The sequence below is a fragment of the Taeniopygia guttata genome, chromosome 7 (genome assembly GCF_048771995.1).
Source record: "Taeniopygia guttata chromosome 7, bTaeGut7.mat, whole genome shotgun sequence".
Lineage (NCBI taxonomy): Eukaryota > Metazoa > Chordata > Aves > Passeriformes > Estrildidae > Taeniopygia > Taeniopygia guttata.
Genome location: NC_133032.1, coordinates 28449414 through 28475042, shown reverse-complemented (window position 1 = coordinate 28475042; position 25629 = coordinate 28449414). Strand labels below are relative to the sequence as shown.

Here is a 25629-nt window from a genome sequence, read left to right as displayed (position 1 = left end):
GGTTCATTCAGTCCCTTCTTGTGATTTTTGCTCAAGGGCCATAGAACAGAATGACACAGAATCAATAAGGCTGGAAAAGCCCTCTGAGGTCACTGAACCCAGCACTGTCAATGTCACCCCTAACCATGTCCCCAAGTGCCACCTTCATGTGGTTTGGAACACTGCCAGGCAAGTCAGACCAGTTTCATCTTTTCAGCCCAGAACTGATGTGGGGAGGCAGCTCTTCTGGGTCCTGCCTCTCTACCTCTTTATCCCTATGTTCACCCCTGGATAACTAGCCTGCACTTTTCTGAAGAAACCATCTCCTTTGGATTGTTTTTCTAGTGTTGCCATTGGTTTTTGTTTCTTTTGTTGTCACTCACGTTGGGGCTGCTGGGGTTGCTTTTGTTATTACAGCTGTTGATGCTGCGTGATGTGATGAATTGTTGATTGCTGAGCCTCTGAAGAGCAGACAGGGGCTGCTCCCTGCCTCCAGTGCAGGTGGGAGGGACAGCTGGAACCTGGTGGCACATCAATCATGCACTGGAGGCTTGCACCAGAAGGTGGTTTTGGAAGTGAGGGAGCAGCTCCAGTGCTGAGAATATTCCCCAAACAGAAGCATTCCTCCCTGCTGCTGGAAGGTCCCCTGTGAAGTGGCAGCCTGGCTTAGCTGTAGTACCTGGTAGAAAATGCCACCAGCTCATGTTTCTCCTGGTGCAGGAAATGCTTTTCGATCACAGGTCAGTCTAAAATGCTGTCCTGCACTGTAGGTCCTGTTTGGAGATGTTTACAATGTGCAAAAGGAATCCTATCAGTGCTCAGGCATGCTGATTTTGTTTTTTGTCTCTGTCCCCTCCCTTTCCAACCAGGCCCAGCTGTCTCTGAGCACTCTGCCTGCCTTGGCACCCTGCAGTTATTTAAGGAAAGTTGATGCAGATTTGTTGTTTTTGTCTTTTTTTTTTTTTTATGAACATTGAAGATATTTTGCCTCCTAGGCAACACACTTCCCCCCCAACCCCATTTTTAGCTCTCCCAACAGTATTAGGGAATACTACTTAGAAGCAGAGAAGGGAAAAACTGGAGAGCAGCTTGATGAGTGCTGCTCTTGTTTGAGAGCAGACAAATCATTCCATATGAAATGGATGTGATGTGACAGCATAAAGAACAAATGTAATTTCACCTTGCATTATTATTTATTAGATTTATAACAAAACTGCTGCTATAGGGTAGCCTTGCTCATTCAAATATGCTGAGACAGGATCAGTTTGCACACAAGAAGAAGTTAATGGTATTGCAGTGAAGCTGCTGCTAGCACAAAAATGCATTCATTAGAGATAGTGGTGAGGTTTTACTTTGAAATTATGAATCTGTAACTTAAAAGCATGTACATTAAGTTCCAAATGTGGTGGCAGTGGCTCCAGAACTGCAGAGGTGGCAACAGAACTTGAGCACAGTGACATTCCTTAAGTCTCTTCAATCACTTCTATTAAGGAAGCTCTGTCTATAGATTGATGTCCCATCTATTGTTTCTGCTTCTGCTGATAAATAGAGTTGATGAAATATCAGACCCTTTTCTAGCTTTACCAAAAACCTCTAAACCCTCTAAATACCTCTGTGCTGGTATCACAGTTAGCAGAAAGGTGAAATAGCAGCAGACTAGTACAAAGGTGACATGAATTAGTTTTCTTTCCCTGGTTCTCTTATAATGTGTCCACCTGTTTTTCAATAATTGAGAGGCTGCAATGTTAGAAAATGCAACAGCAAATGAAACACCTTATTTTTGGAAATACAAATTCCCAATTTTGCCTTGAATCTTACATCTTAGTCAATAGATAACAAGAGTGGAGGATGGAGAGAACTATCAAGAAGGATCCTGGAGAAGATCAGCCCGACTGCCTTTTAGTCTGCATGGATTCTGTTTTAATTACAGTAATTTCATCTTCAGAAGTGAAAATTACACTGATGAAATACAGCAGTGCTCTCTGATAACTGGCTTTTGGGAAGGCACTCATTCACATACAGTCATGACTACTGTAAAGAAAGAGAAATCCTTGCTGGTCCACTTCACTTCAAAAGGGCTGCAAGGGAAGGTGATAATATGCTCTGGTGTTTGGTGGTTTGGTTTTTTTTTTTTTTCCCTATTGAGAAATTGCACATTAAGAATGTTTTCACTTGGAAATCAAGATAGCAGGAATCTAAAAAGAGCTTGCAGGAGGATAACAAAGGGTTTCCAGCATTCCAATTAAATAAGTTCATCCAATTTTCCCTTTTCTCACAGCATGAGACAGGTGAACCATGGACAAACGCCATGGATAGGGGATGTATGGGATCATTTCCTTGTTCCCCTGACATCTGACTGCCAGGGAATGGACCTTGGCACGCTACTGGAGACCCTGGTGGGTCTGGTGGAGAAGGGACTGTTGCCATGTGCTGGAAGCCATGGATCCTCCCTTCCAGGCTGGAATAGATTCGTGTCCCCAGGCTCAGAGCGTGGTTGGAGTCTGCAGTCAGATCAGGTAACACTCTCTGTCTCCTTCTCTGCTGGTTTGTTCCTGCTAAAAAATCACCCCAATGTGTGTGTTGGGAAAGAAGAACACCAGTGTGAAGGAAGAGTGAGTAGACCGTGCTGGAGCTGGTCCATACTTGTAAGTACAAGTTAATGATCAAATCTGATCTTAGTGAAACTCATTTTCTTGAGAGCATACATTTAAAAAGAGATGTTAACACTGTAGTGTGGTAATCAGATACTGCAATATCTGTGGTAGAATGCCAGTGTTCCAGAGATCTGACAAATCCAGCATTTGTTATTTACCTATCCAAAATGCTTTGCTTTGAAAAAGCAGTGCTGAGTGCCAGCCTGAAGGATATTCATTACAAATTCAATGCAACACGCAGTCAGCTTCAGCACAGAGCTGACTGTGGCTCCACTTATAAGGTAGAAAGTATATTAATTGGTCCATAATTCAAGCTGAAATAAGGAAAAGAGAGAGATAAGATGAGCTGTCAAGGGAAGCAGCTACATTCACTGGTGAATTTTGGGGAGTGAGTTGAGGGAAGGGAGCACTTACCCTTGAGAACTGCACAAGATCATTTATAAAGTCATTAGTCTTATGAATTATTTTGACTGTTATTGTTATTAATTATTTGTACTGGAGTAGCACTTGGAGAAAAGAGCTATGCTAAAAATCCTCCTGACTTCTGCTAAAGCACACAATAAAAAGGCAATCTTTCCCATGAAGAGCTTTCAGTCTTAATGCCACTTCGTATTCACAGTGTTCATAATTTTATCTGGTATTTCCATCCTCTTTTATTCTGGTACATAGCACCTGAACTTCTTCCTCAGAACTGTGTTGTTGTTTGGCAAATCTGAAATTCATGCATCTGCACTTTTATGTCTGACTATTGTTTGGTTTTCTTCTCCTCAGTAGTTCGTCTTCTCACAGTTTACGTTCCCCTTCTCTTATTTCCTTCACCCCTTTCCTGCAATTTCTTGTACTGACTCAGTCTCCATTTTTAAACCTCTGCCACAATTCTCTCATAAGGAGAGAAAAAAATCTCTCATATGGAGAGCATCCATTCCATGGACACTTTTTTGTCTGTCATTTTCCCTCTTGGTATATTTTGCAATTTTGGGCGAGATCTGGGAACAAACAACTCCTGCCATCATCTGTCCAAAGGCACTTTTTATGGTGAAGTGTCTTCTTCCTCTTTGATTCCTTGTGAAGGCTGACCTAGAACAGAGACTAGATGGAATTAAAAAATAAAGTAGGGATTTATTAGGAGGCCTCAATGGATCCACCTGGGGCAGCACAAGAGCCCAGCCAGGGCTACGCCCAAGATGAACCAAAATGGTCACAAAATGGACAACTGGTCACAGGGTCTCTCACTTCTATAAGTTCTGGTCCATTTGCATATTGGAGTTAATTGTGCAGTTACAGCTTTAGGTTATGAAGTCCCATCCTTCTTGTTTTTCTCTCTTTAGCCCACGCTGTTTGTGCTCTTGGGCCAGAGATTTGGATCATTTGTCCTTGGACCCCAGCTAGAGCAGGAATTGTTTTGCCTCCCTACTCTGTACAGAGAGCTCACCATCCCTTAATATAAAGCTCAGACACACACACTAAAGCAGCACAGAATCTGAAAAATATTAAAGCTAAAACCTGAGGCACCATCTTCACTTCCCATATCCAGCAAGAATCTGCCAACAGGAAAAGGTCATGTGGAGAAAGCACAGCTTTAAATGGAGAAGGTGATTGCATTGCCAGCATGGGAATGCGATCCTGCCTCTCTGCTCAGGATTTCTGAGGGGCCTGCATCTGGAGAATCCTCAGTACAAGACAACTACACCAAATCTACTTGGGATAAAACTTGGATATTATAGACTTTTATAAATAATAAGCATTGGGAGCTCCCTGGCAAAATCCCAGTGTTGTCTATTTGATCATTGTAAAGAAAAAGAAATTTGGCAAAAGGACCAAGTCAGCTGTCAGCAGCTTGTCCCTCAGCTCTGCTGTTAATTGTGGTGTCTCACTGTAGTTTGTTTGCAATAATTCCAGCTGTACTGCCAGGGTAGCCTTTAAACAGAATTGCTGTTGTTGTCACAACTGTTATTGTTCAAGAACTGCATTTTTCAATTAGGGGGAATATATGAGATACATTATCTGTAACAATCTCTTTTAATGATAACAACAGATGTGATAATTAGTCCAGTGTATGAAATTAAAGATATTTAAATAATTATAGTGTAATCAAGTCAAAATTACTGATGTCTTTATTTGAGGCTAGATTATGTGGAAAACACCACAGGAAAATAAGTGCTTTATAATCTAAAAGGCACCAGTATTTGATAGCACATTTACATATATAACATCAAGTAAGTTTGGTTTATGCCTTCCAAAGATTTAAAATATGAATAACAGTCATTAGTTGGGTATGGGTATGATAGCAATTCCTTTGTGGTTCAGTTTGCTGGCGCATCTCTACTTGTTTGGTATGGTGGATTTGCAGCATAAAGGTGAATTTAATGGTGCTCAATGGGGTGGCTCAGAAACATCTGCATTCTAAATGACTGTTTATTGGACATTTTTGGAAAAGCTTTACTTTTTTTCTGTTCCCTTCTCCCATTTCTTATCTGATACTGCACATTTTGAATAAAAAATAAATAAACAAAAAGAACAGGGAGCCCAGAGACATCAGTTCAAGGGAAAAACATTAATTTTTGTATTATGTGTGAAAAAACCCAACAACCCCCTGCAAAGCAAGCAAACAAAACCAAACCAAATCAAACAGAAGCAAAATTAAAAAAAAAAACCACACATGAACCCAAAATTCACAGCTACCCCCTCACTCCATCTTCTTTTCAGACTGAAGAAAACAACCTCTTGTGTAGTTATTTCCCTTCAACAGCAGGTGCTGGCTGACCAAGCTAGAGGAGGGCACAGTTCAGAGATCTGGCAGAGTTACAGCTGGTGGGTTTCAGGTACTGCCTGTGTCAAGGGAGAACTGGAAATAGCTGTTTATTTATGTGTGTGAAAAGGATGGTAAGGAAGTATTTTTATCATTTACCTTTACTGCAGAAGCTTATAAAGGCTGTATTTATATTTTATTTTCTCATAGGATGTAATTCCCCAAAGAAATGTGAAATATTGGTGGGCTGTGAATTTTGGAGGGGGTCCTGAGAGGAGATTTTGATACCTTTGGTTGCCAAGTCAAACACTGAGCCTGTGTTGGTGGCTACATTTAAAGATGCATTTGAAATTAAAGCTTCTTTCCAGCTTGCCCATGCAAACAACAGCACTTGACCCTCAAGAAGGTAACAGGCATCTCATGATTTATTGTAGACTAAAGTTCATTCTTTTACCTGACAGAAAAACATTGGCAAGTGCAAAGGGACTGATTCAGAGGGAACTGACTCCATTAACTGCAATTTTTCATCCCCATTTCCACATCAGCAGCAAATTTACCTTTTCTCTGGGTTTGACATCGAGTATCTTTAGTATCCTGAAGGTCACAAATGTTTCTCCAGCCCCATGGGCGCAATAGCCAACAAGAAGAATAATCCCTGCAGGATTTTCTTTCCATTACATGGATGATACTGGGAAAACAGGAGACTTTACTTCCAATGTGGTCATATAATGTGCAATTTATTTTATAGGCAGTTATTAGTAAAAAATAACTGCAAGTCAGAACAAATACTAGTTTTACAGTAAAGACAATGAAAACAAACAGGAAAGTAATTTCAGGAATTGAGATAAGGTTTTAAAACAGGATGTTTCTGTGTTTGGACAATTTAGTTTGTTTTACATGAAGATCTCTCTGATGGACACCCCTGATGGCACCTCTAATCCTTTGGAAGCAAGATGAATAACTAGATTTCTCACACAGAGACCTTCTGCAGCTTTTACTAGATGCAAGCATACATCCAGAAAGCTTTGCATTGCTAAGAGGTAAATTGATTAAATTTATCCTAAATATCCCTTTCAGCAGGTTAGGAAATGGATCCCCTGGTTTTGGTGTGTCACACAGAATGATTCGAGACCTGACCTTTTAATGAGTTTTATCAAGACAGTTGAATAACTTCTACTCAGAATTTATTTACTTCTTCAGTGTCTTGCTTAATTTGATTTGTGAATCTATTGGTTTTTTTGTTTCTTTTGCTTTAAAGTCATGGATTTTATATTCAATTTTTCGAATGCTTCAGTAGTAACTTCTGTTATCCTTGACATTTCTGAGTCACCATAATATGAACTGTTGCAGTGGGAAACTTAATCCTCTAATCTGTCTAGCCCAGATGCATTGTTCATATAGAGACATTTTCTAATTCAGTGTATTTATTAATAGCTCTGAGCACTCTGTTGGTGCTGGCATCTGCAATAGGAGCAGTTTTATTAGTGGAAAGAGTGGTCTGATGGCTGGTTCCACTGGCTGGAATCATAGTGCTGGTCTCTATGACTGTAGGATTCATTTCTCTGGTGTAAGATGCACATAAATGTACAAATATACAGATAAATGTACAAATGTACAGACATATGTGTCTGTGTATCCAGGCTCACAGTTTATCAACTCTTTTATTAGAAGGCACATCTGAATATTAACCCAAACTTTCCTAAGCTTTCCTAGGAATCCTAAAAAAATAATTTGTGATAGCTGCTCAAGAAAACAAACCATTCTGGCAGTTTTGGGCTTTCAGATGAGTGTTCAGTTTTCTGTAGAAACAGTTTTTTCTGTCATATTTTTCCAGAACCTCAAGTTTAGCGGATGTAGCATTTCTGACCACTCTTATAATTTAATTACTTTATTTCTCATTTGTTTAGTCTCAAAACCAAGTTGGTTGTGGCAAATACTTTGCTACTGTTGAAGTTGTTAAACTGGTCTAGATGAGTTTGCAGGGTAACTGACCTGCCACTTACATTTGAATGCTGGAAAAGACACATAACAAAGTTTGAATATAAAATATATAGAAATACCTTGTAAACTTGTTATTCTTCCTAATAAGTATTAAAAATAAACATTAAATTATTATTATTTAACTTAATAAAAAGAATATCTGGATCTGCAGGTGCTTTTAATCAAGTCAAAACAAACTACTTTAATAAAACATAAAATAAAGTGCTTTAACAAACTGCAAAAATCACAGGATGGAGTTGAAGATCATTAGTGATATGATGTAGTTTATACAGTTCACCTGGAGATTAATAACAAATAGCATCATAATTTTTAGAAAGGGGATTGAATAGTACACAGAAAATAAGTATTGCACCCCCATGAAACTAGGATTCATCTTGCTTGTGATTATTTCATGCTGGAAGCATGATAGAACAGTGCCTCTACTCCTGGTGTAACAGAACTTCCTTCACTCTCTCTTTCCCTTCAAAAAAAGCCTGAGAAAAAAAGGTTTTACACACAGTCTCCCAGAAAGAAACAGGGTGAAAATATCCCTCAAGCTGCAAAACAAGAAGGTCCTCAGCACTAATAATGTTTTCTATTACCAAATGCTCTATAATCTGAAAACTAAAAGCAAGAGCAAATATAATTTCTATTTATCTGTCTGTATGTGCTATATTATAAAAACATGCTCAAAGGTTTAATTTTTTTGGTTTTGTTTCAGCAATACTCATTAATGACTGTGATTCATCATCAAGATAATGTAAACTGATTGGGAAAAAGATAAGTTTACAACATGCAATTGTTTTGAATAATGGAAATTAATTTTTCTCAAGAGTTGGCACATTTATTAGGGAGCCCTTTGATGTTTCTTGGAGAAACAAATCAGTGCTGGTTGGTTTCATCCTTTATTGACAATGGTGTTTTGGATTTGGCAGTGTCTGGAAAACTGTTTTCAGCTGAAGTTGTTGGCATAGTCACGGAATGATGCTCTTGTGAAGAAAAAACAATTTCATTTTAAGGCTACTGAAAACTGCAATGAAATCGCAGAAGAAATATCTGCTCCTGTTGCAACTTAACATGCTAAAAACCCACAAGGAGATTGCTGCAAAAAGGTATATTTTGACAATCTTGGAAATAAAGTGCTTCTGTTTCACTATGATCAGGCGCTTTTTTCCCCCCGGTAACTTCAAGGCATCTGTTTTGTACCATTGAGTCAAATTATTCTTTGTCACTCCCATGACTTCTCTCTTCAGATTGCCCCTAAATTTGCTGCTCAGTTTACCCACTTTTGTTTTTTCTTTTTTTTCTGTGCTATTCCTTCCAAATGCTGAAGAGTGTCAGTGCAAACCTTCCACATTCACACTTGTTAGCATCTCCGGCCTCTTCCCTACTTCAATTTTCTTGGAAAGCTGTACATCAATACCCTTAATTAAAAAGCATTGTTCAAAGGTCCTGTGGCACATGTAAGAACCAGAAATATATGACTATACATCTATACATCTTCAATTTCTTAATATTTTGGGTAGCTTTGTGCAAAATGAAAAACTACTGAATGTACACAGAGAGATTTTGGCAAATCTGTTGAAATATCTGTTCTGATATTTCCTGGTAGCAAGCAGATATTTCCTTTTGCAAATTAACACTAAATATAGATGAGGTGTGATATTCACTGGACCTGAGCACTCTGCACTTGTCCATTATATTCATCATTTCTGTTCTCACTGACCCTTACTAGGGAGTTACTGAGCCCAGTGCCATCATTTGCAGCAAATAGCCCTCATTAAATGAGAAATTGCTTGTGAGAATGATAAATTCATATAGTCATATCTTTCATAAGATCAGATCTAATAAAAGGTCAGCTGGTACAATTTCTTATGTAAATGAGTTTTCCAGATTGTTTCTCTTTCTACTTGTGCTACTGCCTAGGCTGTCATCAGACTTCAAAGAAATTCATTATTCTTCCAGCCCTTGACTTTAAACGAAATGCTTGCTGAACCTAATTGATGCTGCAAAATGTCTCTTTGCAGGGCAAAGAGAATTGTGCAAGAGTAATTCAGTCTATTGAGCTACTCACAGCCATTGTGTTTGACTGTGCCCTACTGACATTGTGTTTTTTTTTCTGAAAAATATTGGAAATCATTTTCACTGATGGAACTGATGGGAAATAATCAGTCAATCACATGAGAGAGAGTGGATTCAGTAAACTCAATGCAAACTATTGTGAAAAGTTTTAAAAGTCTCTTTGTCCACAAAATGTCAGTGTTTTTTTTTTTTTTTTTCCTCCTCAAGGTTATTTTGAAAGTAAATATTTGAGGCTGGCATGCAATCTTGACTATTCTGAGAGCCAGTGAAGAAAGAAACAAAAATACCTACAGTAAGAGACAAGCAAGCAAGAAGAATGAGCAAGGACAGGTGAAGGCAGGTGCAGTCAGTTGTGTGGATTCCAAATAAGCCGGTGTAGGGTTTTTACATCTGCTCCTATAAAATGGCAACTTTGGGTCTGAGAGACCCTGATGGGTTTTTTAGATAAAATGGGGAAACAGAATTGTTGCCATCTTCTTTCTCTTTCACCCTGGCAATGCACAGGAGCAAACACTTTGTGCCAGTCAGCAAGAATTCCTGCAATGTAATTAAAATGCAAGTGCATAAGTGAGTCCAGTGGCTACTCCAACCATCCTGTGGAGGTTTTAATTTTGGCTAATGCTGAAGTATGCCCTGGTAGAATTTGATCCCATCAGTACCATATTGAGCTCTGCTAGTTACAGTGCCAATGTTCCAAGGCCTTGTCCTTGTTTTCATTCCAAATCCTGATTCTGCATGAATGAATGCCTCCCATTTATTTTGGTTAAAATTTGCCTCTCTGGTCTTGTTCCATGAACAACTCACACTCCACTGCTCTTCAGCAGTTTGGTTCATTCAGAGCATAAATCTGAGTAAATTTTAGTTATTTTTCATGAATTAGTAGAGCATAAACTGCTCAAACATATTCCAGCTATTGATTTTGAATGTCAGCTAATTATACCTTGGTCCTTATTTACCACTGATTGAGAAAGCTAATGGATTACATTCCTGTCTTGGTTTGGCAGCATGTAAAGGCTAAGCATTGAATGTCAACTATTGATAACAATAGTTTTCATACATATATAATGGTTTTTATAAGATAATATTTACAATGTTTTTCATTTAAGAAGATGTAGGAGGGAAGGTAGGTTCTGTTATCAAAAATGTTTCCAGCACAGATTCAAACCCCACACTGAAGTTCAAACGAAGTCCATGGGTAACCTTAATGTCTTAGGTACTTAAATTCTGAAATAGATCCATTAAAGACAATTTTGGAATTTGTTTCCCCCCCCCACCACTCTCTGCCAGAGCAATCTTTGCGCTCATGACTGCTGTAATACATTCATGTGCAAGGTGCTGTGATCTCTTTATTTCCTTCTGATTACTGTTTCTCCTCTCCTTGTAGCCTTAAAAAACCCCCAACCCTTCAAAACTGACAAGAATCAAACAGCAGAACATGGGAAAAGCTGAAAATTTTGCTGCCTTTCTAGCAATTTCCTGGCAAATGAGACACAGTAGAAGTACAGTTGTAGTTGAGCCTTGATTTTTCAGACAAAGGCTGTGAGAACAGCTGGTGGCACAACATGAATCTGTTCTTGTGGCAATTCCTTCAGTGAAAAGGGAGCACAGTGGTGCTCAGGATGGTCAAGAGCAGGAGATGCTGCTGCGCTCAGCACTGCTGGCTGGAGTGCACGCACCAGCTCCTGCAAACTGCTCCTGCAAACTTTCTTCCTGCTGTGAGGGGCTCCAGGACAGGGATGTTTGCTACCAAATTTAACAGAACTGAGAGCCAAAGGATCTAGAGACACTGTGTAGGGGAGATGGCATTGTGCAGGAAGTGCAGTGTGTGCCTTGTTTGCGGGGTTTCTGGATTTAGAATTCAGAGTTCAGTGATGGGAGGAACCAGGCTGAACCACAAGAAATACCAGGCAAAAAAAAAATATACAAAATACAAAAAAAGCAGATAATTTAACTCATCCTTCTGATTTCAGGCCTGCTGCTATTCCTTTACAATAGCAGGCTGCATAAGAATTTGTGAGACTAACCTGCTGCTAAGCCATCTTTCACAGCTCTTGTTAAAAACTGACTCCACTATCAAGGGGCAGATATGAAGCACAGGTCCTGCTGTGACCTGTAAGTCTGGTGGCATTGCATGATCATGTAATTTTCTGTGCTGGAGTCCCTTTCTCTTCTCCTCTCACTTAACAAAGACAAAAAGCTTACAAAGCTTGCCTTGATGCACAGTCTGATTTTCCTCTTTGCAGTCTTCTGAAGTTGGGTATGCTGGGTGTGAAACATTTGCTGGCCTTTCAGAAGTAAACCCTGAGTAAGCCCTACCTCAGTGACAAAACAATTGTGAATTCTCCTGGTTAGATGCTGAAATCAGGTCACCCAGTGAGCAATAGTCACTGAATTAACACTTGGGCTCTTAGTGCCTAAGAGCTTAAAATTTTATTGAAGGACTAGTGTCCTAGGGATCACTGAATAAAGCACTACTTAAAGTGTTTTCCTTTTAAGAAGATGTAAAAGGGAAAATAAGTACTTTTATAAAAAAAAATTTCTAGCTCAGATTCAAACCCCACACTGAAGTTCAAACAAAGTCTGTGGCTATCCCCAATGTCTTAGGTACTTAAATTCTGAAATAGATCCATTAAAGACAATTTTGGAATTTCCCTACTGGAACCAAAACCTTCTCGTCTCTCAAAGCTCAGCCACCTTTGGCCTCAGCTTGATTATATACATATATATTTTTTTTTCCATCAAAGTTTTTCTACCTGCTGAGAAGCTGTAAAAGACAATGAATGAGATGTAAAATGGGTAAAGATTAAGTCACACAGCAGCTGAGTTTGAAAGACACTTTCTGTCTTTTAACCTCTCCACTCTTGGCATTGTGAAAGTCTCTCCTCCACAACAATCTCTTAAGTACTTTATTTAATGCTGACTCTGAGAGTTCATTGGTACAAACAGGGTGAATATCTTGGCTAAAGTGACAGTGGGCAAGTCCTGTTCCACATGTGGGTTCTTCACAGTGCATAGAGCAGTGGGGGAGGTCAGCTGGGGGCTGTACCTGCCTCAAAAAGGCTTAGTTACACAAGAAATATTGAACCAGTCCAAAAGGTTTCTATCCTCAAATTGACAAAAAAAAACAAACCAAAGACAAACAAACAAAAACAAATATTACCCCAAAAAACCCCAAACAAACAAAAAACCACACCAAAAACAATGACCAAAAAAAAAAAAAAACAACCAAAAAAACCCCCCTCAATACTTGCTATGTCCTGAAGCAGTGCCTAAATGCATTTAGAATTTCTATCCTGACTTCTGTCTGGGAAGAATGCATTTGAAAAATATGATTCCTTATCAGAAAGTTCTTATGAGGACTTCATTTGTGGTAAAGAGGAGTGAGAATCTTTTTTCTTCTCTAACAGGGCACATTTTATTGTGCTGTTTTAAATAAAAGCCATTGTAAAATGAATGATATCATTAGAGTGGTTATAAGGAGTCAGACCTTTGGTCAAAACAAAACAACCCTGCCATTATACTATATGGGATTTGGTTATAAACTGCCAGCAGTTTTGACAGCATCTAGTGTAGTTCAGGATGAATTCCTCTTTTTGATAAAACTAGTCCAAATTATCTTCTTGTAGCAGACTGAAAGTTCCATGAGAGACTTGGCCCATCATGGATTGTAAAGAACCTTACTAAAATGTCTACATTTATATATGAATACAAAAACACAGGGATTTTATTAGACCAGTAGGATTTTTTAAAATAGTAAAAATAAATTATGCTCCTGAAGGTCTAGCTCATTCCTCCTTCCAGAGGATATTATCTCAGTGGTATTTCTGGTGACAGTTTGCACAAGTCACCAGAAATTCTGTTCTGACTGGAATAATGGGGGACACTCCATTGAATGAGAATGTAAGTATTTTCTCATAGTCAGTGTTTAGTGCAGCAGGTTTCACTGCCTGATTCTGTAGTAGAAGAAACAGTGGTAATTTTGAATTTCACAAATTAGGTCCAGTTCTGGACATTGCACCATTTAGTTGAACTCACATTTAGTTTGATACAGCCAGCAGTCCCTTTTACTTCAGCTCATATAATAAAAGGTGGCAAACCCCAGCTCAGGGAGGAAATGATGATGTCTGCTCCAGATCAGAAGGCTGAAGGATCTGCTTTATTAAAACTATACTATATTACATTAATGTACTCTTTAAAGAGATACTATCCTATTCTACATCTTACTTACCTATCTAACTCAAACCCGTGACTCTCTGCTGAGAGCCCGAGCCACAGCTGGATCCATTGGTCACTGAACCCAAACAACCTTCACCAGAATCCAACCCAGCAATCACTGCAGGTAAACAATCTCCACACCACATTCCATTGGGGAAAGCAAAGGAGCAGAGATAAAGATTGTTTTCTTTTCTTCTCTCTGTGCTTCTCCTGAGAGACAGAATTATGTCTCTCTGTCCAGAGAATGTGCATGCCACAGCTCAGACCTTTGCTGTATCTGCTTGGAATCTGGGATTTTGTGCTCCACCTGTAGCTGGTTGTACCTTACAGCTGTGTACCTTGGAAGTCCCTCATGGCATTAAAATTATCCTAACTCAATTAATTGTAACAATGGTTAAATGAAACTCTCTGAAACAAAGCCAGGAGATGAGCTAGCTCGGAGACCATGGCAATTTTGGAGCATTTTCATCCTTCTCATAGCACTGTTTGGTTTCTCTCCTTCAGAGCTCACAGTCAGGTGTCTGTTCTGCTTTGGTTTGTAATACATCTTCTGAAGCAAGGTGTGCCAAAGAGCTCCTCCTGATGTAGAGGTCAGAACCAGGACCTATCAAATGTGCTGATGAAAACACCTCAGTTCAGTACATAAAAGAAAAAATCTCTCAGCCAACAATAGTTTTCATGTAGAATGCAATGCAAGGTGGTTGATGTTTCTACAGCACAAATTAATGCATTTCATCAACTGGGCTGAGTTCAGGAACATAAAAAGAAATGCACTGTGCTGCTGCAGGTGACTTTTGAACAGTCCTTTCAAATAGTTTTCATTTGTGATCCTCCTTAGAATGTGAGATGTTCCTTTTGCTGAGTTACACTTAACATGGCAAATAAGATAAGGCATTCAATTATAAAGTTAACTTTTTATAGACTATCAAAGTGGTGCTAGTAAATCCAAACTGCTCAATCTAGTGCATAATGAAGAGATGTGGTGCTCTGAATAAATCCATTACTCAAATGTGTACTGTAATGAAGGAATAAGTCATTAGTGTTTGCCTGACTTTTTTTTTTTATGTGGTTGAGATTAACAGCAATATAAGCAACATTGCAAACACTAAAAAAAACCCCAAATATTTATAAATGAGGATTGAGAAAATATTATATGTAAAGTACATAATAATGTACTGGATAATCTGCGTGAATAAAATTTTATCTGCAAGTGGAAAATGTAGGTTCTTTCAATTTTTCTTTTCTTTCCTTTTTTTAATACGCAGCAGAAAAATATAAAACCTCCTAAAAGCTCTTCCTAAAAGATTGTATGGCACTAGTTGGAATTTAGTCTATCAAAAGTGCTGCTCATGGTACATAAGGAAGTGTGATATCCCATTAAAACAGGAGAGAATATTATTAATCTCTATTAAAAAGACTAATGAAATGGAGTATGATATCCTGCCAGCTGTGGCTTAGAACTCTTTCTTCTTTCATTTGAATTAGAAACAGGAAAACCCATAATAAGAGCAGGGCATGGAAGCGGTGGAGAAGGAAGTAATTTAGAAGTGTTTTCTTTCATTTTTCAAATCTGAAGGACCTGAGGGATTCAGCTCTTGGTTTAAACAAGAGCAGCCATCTGACATTCTGTAGCTCTCCAGAAAATGCAAGTCAAAAAATTCTGGGCTGTGGGAATAAAAAGCAAGGGTGGTTTTTTGCCTTTTGTCTCATTTTGATTTTTAACACATAGAAATTCACTAATGCAGGGAGAATTCCTCCATGCTCCATAGCAGATGAGTTATATGGATATACCAAAGGGCTGATCCTGAATCTGTGAGTGTGTATTTTCAGCAGGAATGGTTTATACACATTTTGGTCATGGCGCTTCATGGTTGTTGCCAATTTCTATGCCATTAGAACAGATATTTAAGTGATTCTGGGCCTCAACTGGCAGTCAGTATGAAATGCTGATGTAAATCTCTTCCCCAACAAAGAGTAATAACTCCACTCCTGAGCATATCCTCCACATTATGCATTTTAAAGTGCACAGACCAACTATCCCAAAGGGAAAGGGCAGATGTTATTGCAGTCCTGTGGCAAAGCCAGAGGTATAAGATTTATGTTAGTTGTCAAATTTTTTTTTTTTTTTTTTTGTATTTATTCAGCTATTCTGGAAGAAGCAGATAATTTCTCTACAAAGCCCCAGTATCCTATATCTCATATCAAAATATACCTCAGTGTATAGTGCTCAAAATAAAGATGTAACACCACAGGTCAACTCAGTCTATGAAAAGGTGCACCAAAAAAAAGCCTTGGGGTTCCTGAACCCAGTTGTGTGAGATAGTTTGTTGGGTTTCACATGTTGTTACTCATGAAGTTTAATGGTGTATTTTTACCTCCATGCCACAGCTTTCCTGCTGACAGGTGCGCATAAATACCTGGCTGATGGCAGTCACTGGAGCTCAGGTTTGGGCTGGGTCACTCCTGTGACAAGGCACTTTACAACCAAGGCCAGCAGCTGCACAGGAATCAGTTACAGACCGAGGGGTCTGGCACTACAGGGCTTACCAGTGCTCCTCTTGAAGTTAAATATCAAAAATTCATTAACTATTATGTAATTTTGTGGCAAAACCCTGGGGAGGGCGGGACAGTAGAGAGCAGGGGAAGGGAGACCTGGGGGTGATCTTGCAAATGTACTTAATGATATTTGCACATAGCCAATTGTTGATAAAGAACAGAAAAAGCCACTCATGTTCTAATATCCTTTTACAGGTCATCAAAGCAGCTGTGCCTGTTTGAAGGTGTACATCTGTGGAGTTTTCAAGCTCAGTTAGAAGCACCTTTCTACCAAGATTGCGGAGCTGTTATTGGCAAGTACCTCATGAAAAAAATAAACCAAACTGAGCTTCATGTTAGTGCTCAGAACTATGAACATTTATTTAACTTTATTATTGCAACAGAATGCCAAATTAAGATTTTTGGCTAAGTTATTTATTTATATATAATGACAAGTTATCCTGGACTAAAATGTATTTGAGAAGACATTTATTTTATGAGCAAGAGAAAGTGTTTCACTGGAATGTTGAAGCAGAATGTAGGAGCTGATTAGACATGTCTGCCACGTTGCCTAGGCATGGCCTTGAAGAACTTGGGGAATTTGGAGAGTAGTAATGCTACTGACACTGTACCTGGCAGTGTGGTAAGTCAGAAACCAAAACCATACACACCACTTGTTTTCCAGTTTGGTGTCTCACTAAAGTATGATTAGGAAAACCAAGAGCAACCCTTTCCTTTCCAAAAAACCAACCAACCACCTCTATGGCTATATAAATGTAAAGATGATTATCTTGAGCAAAATGTTTTCCTTTGATGAATAACCAGCATAATAATTTGTCTTTCATTTTAGTGGTTTTTAATTCTACTCAAATCTGAGCTTCTGATACAAAATGTTTAGATCAAAAAGTAAACTTGTATTTCTAATGGATAAGTTGTGGAGCAGTGTAGGCAATAAAATGAATAATGGAGGGGAATCTTTAAAAATTGCAAACTGACCTTTGAAATGTCAGAATTTGGATGTTTCCTGTAATCAGCATTCTGTGATAAATGAGAGCAGTAAATGTAAAGATCCTTGGTTCAAAGGGTGTGTAATCGAAATCCAATGAGAGATCAATGGCCTTTGGGTGACCTTTTCTGAAAAGGTCAAATGACAACATTTATGGGAAACTTCATGTGCTTGGAGGATGATTATAAATGGATTTATTGCATTTCAGTGTTCTAGTTCTGCCTATTTGTCTGGGGTCTCTATATTTGTATGAGTATGTATGTCATTGTCAGTCATGTCAATTTTATACATAAAAATATGTATACACACACCCTGACATATTTGTATTATTTACATTTTGAAGTTAATGCTGTTATAAAATAACCTAAATGAGAGAACTGCTACTACATACATATAAAACATTACGTGGTTATTTTTAAGGAAAGTGACAGGAGAATTGAATATGACTTCAGTGAAAATCAGTTCTATTCTGCCAGCAGTGACAACAGTTTGGAAATAAAATAACAAAAGCTCGTATCACAAGTGATGAAAGAGTAAGTCTCCCTCTCAGAGGTATCTTTCAGGAATAAGTCCACTGACACACTTTTTTTGTCTGAGTAGCGGTTGGAGAATGTTTTTGTGCTGATCTTACGCACCAAAATGATCCAAAGTTAAATTAGAGACTGTCATCACCAGATCACCAGCTTTTTGATGTCTGCCTTGCAGTATTGTATTTCAAATTACAAAAAAATGCTATTTATTTGTCTGAATGGTTTATATATTTTTTCTCTGAAATTATATATATATATATTCAGCTTTCTGTCAGGGCCTGAACTACCTGATTTTCTTTTTATCTCTGTAAAAGTTTAGCCTTAAAGTAGAGATATTTTCCACCTTTCTGTGGAAAAGAATTGATTATGAGCTCTTACATTTCATTAGAAAAGCTTCATATGCTTGTAGCTTAAGCATAATTGCTTAAAAAAGTTAGTTATTACATCAGTCTAATAATTAATTACTGGGAAATCATGTAGACACCAGACCATCCCCACAGAAATAGTCTCTTATTGCTGAGGAATGAGAATTTGCACTTTTGAGCAACTGGTAGTGAAGAACAGAACATAAATCCACAGGAACAGGGTTTTAGGAGTTTTACTGGCCATGGAACTGTTTGCTTCCTTGATGGAAATTCAAATGGAGGGCTGAGAGTCCATCTCAGTTCTTCTCTCCTTTTGCATCATTCATCATTAATGAACCAACACGGATAATGATGTAATTATTCTGATCATAGTAAACAGGTTTGATGGCTCTGGTGACAAGTAACCTGCACAAATGCTCCTTGCTCTACTGGTTCTGTCCTTGTTAAAAGAGTAAAAATGGGTGAAGTGGGAAAAAAAAGAGATTTAGCACTGTGAAGTATCAGCTATACATGGACATAGAAATAAATCTGTGGAAAGGTAAGCAGTTTTTACTGTGACCCCATTCAGAGCTGAACTGGAGTTTAAATTAACTGAAAAAGACTCTTTCCATGTGAGAAAATAGAACTATGTCTTAGATGACATATTTCATTGATATTCAAGTATATAATGCCAAGTCACAGTGATAAAATCACAGGGTCTCTGATCTGTAACTGGCCTGTTCTATTAATATTTCTTTAGAGTATGCAGCACTAGCTATTTCTGGAACTATCCTAAACTTAAACATGCCAGCTATTATTTCATACCATTATTCTGCAACCCAAGGCTGGAGCTGCAAGCTGTGATGTGCTGTGTTTTTTATCTGCATTACCAGATAATTTGATATTGCAGGAAGAGGGGAGCTGGAGTCTCATTTTTCCGACATGGCTGAGTGATGCATTTTCTATTAAATACAGTCAGGTGAAACAGGCCAGGAATATCCTATCTCATGATTATTATAACTCATGATTAAAAGACGGTTTAGGTTGAGACAGCTTTGTCACAACCTTCCTTTGAAAGAAAAACTAAATAGCTTTAAATTCAGGCAGTATACACAGCATGTCAAGCTGTTGTCTTTCAAAGTGGTGGAAGGAATTTGGGCTTCATTGTGAAGCCCAAAACTTTCTTAATAGTTTTGGGCTTCACAATGAAATGAGCTTTCAGAAAACGTCTCCTCTAGTAATACTGTGGATGAGGAAAATAAATCAGAAGAGCAGAAGTCAGTGAATAGTTAGGAATGCAACCATTTATTCAATTATTTTTTGTACTTTGGGTAAATTTTCAGCCCTGAGTACAAAATGCCTTCATCGTACTAAGGAGATTTGCATTTTAATTCACTGCACATAACAAACATCTATAAACCTTTGTGTTTAGGCAAAAACAACAAATGTCAGAACCTAGTGAGCTCCCCAAAAGGGATGAATATATTAAGACCTTAAATCTATCACAAAATTAGGTATTTTGGCATTTACACAGGAGTTAATGTTAGGAATTATATATAAGATGGCATGTTGTTTGGACATTAAATCCTTGGACTTGACATGTCAGGTAAGGAGCAGATATTCAGAAGAATAATTCCTTTCTTCATGTGAGCAAGTGTTTTGCCCACATTTTTGTGCTTGTCTTTACAAATGCTGGGAGCTTGTGTTGATCTGTTGGAAGGAAGGAGGGCTCTGCAGAGAGATTTGGATCGATTGGACAGATGGGCAGAGTCCAACAGCATGAAGTTTAATAAGTCTAAGTGCTGAGTTCTACATTTTGAACACAAAAATCCCCTACAGCGTTACAGCCTGGGGACAGTGTGGCTGGACAGACTGGGCACCGTGGGCAGGCGGCTCCTCCGGCCTGGGGCTGGGGCTCCCGCGCTGTCCTTACCAAGCGCTTGGCAAAGCTCCACAGGTCATCCGTCTTCAGCAGCCGCTGGAGATCCTTCCTCTTCTTTAGGAAAGTTACTGCACAAAGCAGCGTCTCCCGAGAGGCCTGCAGAGCGGCAGAGCCCCGGAGATGGCACCGCAGCCCCGGGCACAGGACCTGTGTCCCTGTGCCAAGGCCAGGAGGGGGCTGGAGCCATGAGGAGAAGCCAGGGTGTGGGGAGCCGGCTGAGCCCCCTCCCATGGGGACACCGGCGCCCAGGAGCCCTCACCTGTGCCACACGCTGGTTCTCATCATGGCAATGGAAGAAGAGCGGGAGCAGGCTCTGGCTCACAAGCATCTTCAGGGCCTTCTTCCCCTTTTCCACTACTGATTCCATCACATCTTGATAGAGGCGAATGGAGAGCTGCTGCACATGGCTGTTGTCCTGTTGGAAAGGAAAAAACCTCAGCACTGGATTCTCCAGGCCCCCCTGTGCACAGGCCCAAAAATCCACAGGGCACCACACTTCTGGGTAATAAAAGTGACCTTTCCCAGCTTGTGCTTCTCGTTACTGAAGGTGAAAAATGACACTGTAAACAAAACAGGTGGTCAGAAATCATACTGTCATGGCTGGTACAACTGATTCATTTGACTCTTGTACTGGAATCTGATTCAGAAAAGACAACTACAGAGAACTAGGAAACATGGACAAAGTTAGGAGACACTATAGCTTTAGGATGGGAAAAGCAGGTTTCTTGACACATTCATCTTTCCTTGGACAGGCCATGAGCAATGCCTGTGCAGCCACATACTGCTGAGGCAGGTTGCCATGCAGGTCAGCTGCTGAGGGGCTGCCAGCAGAAATCACAAGGATTTGATGCCTTGCCAAGGCTGACCTAGAACAGGGACTAGACAGAGCTAGAGAACACAGCAGGGATTTATTAGGAGGCCTCAATGGATCCACCTTGGGCAGCACAAGACCCCAGACAGGGCTACACCCAAGATGGACCCAAAATGGTCACAAAATGCATGACCGGTCATGGAGTCTCTCACTTTTCTTACTTCTGCTCCATTTGCATATTGGAGTAAATTGTGCAATTACAGCTTTAGGTTATGAAGTCCCATCCTTGTTTTCCTCTGTTCATTCTGCTGTTGTTTATGCTCTTGGGTCTGAGATTTGGATCATTTGTCCTTGGTCCCCAACTGGAGAAGGAAGTGTTTTGTCTCCCTACTCTGTGAAGAGAGCTTACCATCCCTTAATATGAAGCTCAGAACTACACACTAAAGCAGGTCAGAATCTGAAAATTATAAAACTAAAACCTGAGGCATCAGATTAAGGCTTGGAGGACTGTGGGCTGCTGCAGTCTGATCAGTGATTAGTGGAGGTTGATAAAACACTGCAAAAGACTGCGTGTGAGATTTATAATGGCTTACTTCAAGTGCTGCAAGTTCAGAGCTGGCAGTTGAGTGCAGGAGGCAGATGTTTGAGTGCTCCTGTGCTTGGAGTCCAGGATGGTGACAAACAGCCTGACATGAAACGGGCAGTGCTGGATTCAAACAGGGCTCATGGCAGACAGAGATACAGTAGCATATTATATGGGGCTTGAGCAATTTATTGAAGATTCAGAGCTTGAGTTCTGACATTGAGATATCAATCACATGAGATTAGTGTGGAGAGGTGTTTGCTTTCTGCCTACAGACAAACATCTCCCCTGAATGAGTTGAGAGATTTGCATGTAAACATGCTCTGCACCTTAAATGTGAGTCACAGGATTTTCTTTTCTGTTTTGTCACAAAAAGTATATTTAAAATATACTTTATAAAAATTATATTTGTGTTTACTTGATATGCGCTTATGTACATAAAAACATATTTAAATCTCACCTTGGGTATGTAGGTAACTACAGTGGTCTTTCTTGTACAAAACATACTGAGAAACTTTTTCTTAAGTTTACTGTTTCTTTAAATATCCCATCCCTGAGATGTACCATTTTAAATCTCAGTTGTTCTTCTGAGGCTGGGATGTAATCAGACTGTATAATGCATCAGGCTTGGTGGGTGCTGAACCTGAATATAAAAGAAAACCAGATGTTTAATCTTTCTATCCATGTAAAATTGTAGCATCAGTGGTAGGATGAAATTTAATTTTTTCCTTTATTCAGAGCTGTTTCTGCTTAGAGTTGAGAAAGTCTTCTTTTTCCCTTCTATGTTACTACAATTCCTAAATTTTCTCTTTAAATGATTGATTCTGTATTTTATATTTTTGTTTTCTATTTTATCTGTGTACACAATAGTGTATTTGAAGCACAAGGCATCCTCTTAATGGACTCAGCTGTAGAAAACAGATGCTATTACTAGATTTGTTGTTAAGAACACTGACATCCATATTGAAGCAGAGATAATAAAACCAAATTATTTTAAGTTGTAAAAGGTATGGGAGATTTCATTGACATAAAACCTAGTAATTGGCATTGTTATATAATGGCAATTAAAAAGCACTATAAAGAATAAGGTCTGATTCAAAGGCTGGCTGGAAGAGAAAAACAAATGTCCTGTAAAGGAAACATGCATGGAAAGGAGGTAATATTCCATTATTTGATCTACAGTCCCAGAGAACACACAACATGAGCAGAGCTTTCTGAAAGCTTCAATAATTTAAAACTACACCATGGAGGAATCCAGGTGAGTGAGAAAATCTATACAGAGGTCTCAGATAGTAGACTGAAAGGTGCATTTACCCTCTCCCACCTAGTTAGGAAGTTGGATTATGAAAGCCACAAGCATAGAAAGCTGTGTGGCTTATTTGGTGTGAAGATTTCTGTCCCTCCTCCTGATCTTTCTTTTGGCAGATACTTGTCTGGCTGTCCCAATTGCCTGTGTTCTCTCACACTCTTAACAAACAGGTAACTTTTGGTTCTCCCACTTCTCTGCCATCTTCTGAGGACTTTGAACTGCATTCTTCTGAGCACTGCCAAAGACTTAGGACTCCAAAGGCCTTTCTATGGCTGTAGGTATCTCCCTCTGGTTGTTGTATAATCTGGTCTGTTCCCATAATTCACACAGAACCTTTATCTCCTCTTGTGCCCACGAGATGCTGACTGGATATTATTTTTCTGCAGCCTCCAATTCCACCCACCCTCTCATCTCTTTAAGACCATAAAGATTTTTTACTTAATTCTCTTTCCATATATCATGATAATTATCTTCACTTCATACCATTAATTACTACCGTACGTCTTTACTGAACGTTGTACTCAGAAAAGGAAATGCAGAAAACCATTGTCGGCCTGCTAGCAAATACACTTTGTTAAATGCAATCTTTCCATTTGATTTTCAGTGGATTTAGAATTACAGGTGATAGTTTTCCTTCAAAATAACTTTACCACTAAGAAACTCCAGCTAGGATTCCTGGGAAAGTTATTATGTGATTTTCTGGATCAGTCTTGAAGTTCTTTGTTCCAGTAAATCCCTAGGGGCTGGATAACTAAAGGAGATTTGGATTAGCTGTCTGAAACTAATGGCATTAAATCAATTGCTGCAAGAATAAATTTAGGCTGAGCATTAATAGTATGGAGGCTGGATGACATAATGATGGAGCACTGGCCTGGGATTTGGGAGGTCTGGACTGTGTTCTTGGCTCAGCCCATAACGTGATGGGCGACCTCTGGAAAGTCACTTTACTTACTTTTGCCTTATTAAAAAGTTTCATGTGGAAAGTGCTTTGAACTCTTCTGATGGCATTGTTATGCCAGTGCCATATATTTTTGTAACCACATAAATGAAATCTGTTCAATGCCAAGCAGAATGAAAGTGGTGAGTGCCTGTGGTTAAAGAGCCTTTCATGGACACTGCTCAAGCCTCCTGTCAAATCTGTATTTCTAAAACAATCTTGTAGGAGAAGTGGAAGGAGCAGGAAGATGCCCAAATAGCCCTTTATACTTATGTAACACTGGTCTAATAATGATATATTGTACAATATAAGATACAACGAGAAGGATGTATCAAGGGGGAATCTGCAGGAGTTATTCTGGTTATTGCAGTAGGCAGCCTTTTCATTAGGGCACAGAATATGACACTCCAGGAAAGAACAGAGAGATTATCAGTGATGGAGAGTCCTGGGATACTGTTTTAGATAGCAGTTTTCACTGAGGAAGCCAAATACTTCATACCATTTTTTTTGTATCAATCAGAGTTCAGGTCTCAGTAGGAAGATCCGCTGCACATGAACAGCAGCAGAGAAGCAAGATTTGGAGCTACAGCAGGAGAAGAAATCATCACAGGGAGCTAAGCAACTCTGGACTTGTGAAATTGGGTGGACTTGGTCTCTCTTCACAGGGATTTATGAATGAAGTGACTCAAATAGAGGCATCAAAAATCATCTTTGAGAAAGTATGAAGGATTTATGAAGTCCTAGATACTGGAAAAAGTGAATGCTGTCCTTATATTTAAAAAGAGGGAAAAGGAAGATCAGAGGATCAGCCAGCCTTCCCAGAAAAAAATACTGAAGAAACAAATAATTTTTGAGGAAAAAACCCAAACGCAGCAGAGAACAAAGTGAACCCAAGGAAGTGTGAAACAACAAAGATCTATCAAAAGCAAATTATCCAAGTTTCAAACCTTTTTTAAATTTTTTTTCTTTTCCTATGAAAGAGTAGAGTGGCTATAGTAGAGCTGGCCAGCGTGGAATACTTTGAGCTTTGTAAGCATAACATAGTGGCCTCCAAAGTAGACTGGGAAAAGTGTGTCTGTAATTAAACTGCCCTAAGGTTGATTCAGAGCTGTCTGGAAAGACATTTTCACAGAGAGTTTATTAATGACTCACTGCCAAGCTCTCAAGCAGGATCCTGTGTAGGGTCCTGCAGGATGCTGTGCAGGATGCTGCTCTCTGGGTACAGCAGAAACTTCTTCATCAATAACTTGGATGATGAAGCAAAGGTTCATATGCAGGTCATATCAGACTCAGGCATGTTGGAAAAATAAGAAATTTTTTTCCAATAACCTTATAATTTAGAGAAATGGTCTGAAATATAGAGTGGAGTTGAATTAAGGATGAATATGAACTTTGCAATGCTGATCAGCAATATGATTGTACAAGGATAGCCAGCTGTGCCAGTTCAGAATACACTGGGTGATGCATCTGCAGGGAAAGAGCTGGGCTATTACTGGGCATCACTAGTGGGAGAAACCACTGTCAAGCTCTTGTGCAAACCATAAGCACTCACTGGGTATACAAAATCAGGCCATGTTCTTTTCTCTCTGGTGACCAGTGGCAGGACCCAAGGGAACAGCTGGAGCTGTGCCAGTGGAGATTTAGGTTGGATATCAGGAAAAGGTTCTTCCCCAGAGGGTGGTGGGGCACTGAACAGGCTGCCCAGGGTATGGTCACGGCTCCAAGGCTGACAGAGCCCGAGGAGCATTTGGACATCACTCTCAGGCACAGGGTGGGATTGCTGAGGTGTCTGTGCAGGGCCAGGAGTTGGCCTGGATGATTCCTGTGGATCTGTTCCAAGCCCTGCAGGGTAAGTGAAGGTGCTCTGGTGAAATCTGATGTCCAATTCCAGCACTAGGCTTTATTGAAGACAACACCAGAGACCTGCAAGTGTAAGGCAATGTAATAGAATGCCTACTAGTGAAAGTGTAATG

At 39.4% G+C, this 25629-nt stretch overlaps 1 long non-coding RNA gene across 1 annotated transcript; it reads left to right on the top strand.

The window, feature by feature from the left end:
• Positions 1–491: 491 nt before the first annotated feature.
• On the top strand, positions 492–17508 carry LOC140684495 (uncharacterized). The gene is made up of 3 exons (XR_012056825.1): positions 492–6422; positions 8298–8474; positions 16411–17508. It is a non-coding gene; the product is annotated as an uncharacterized lncRNA (long non-coding RNA).
• The last annotated feature ends 8121 nt before the right edge of the window (positions 17509–25629 follow it).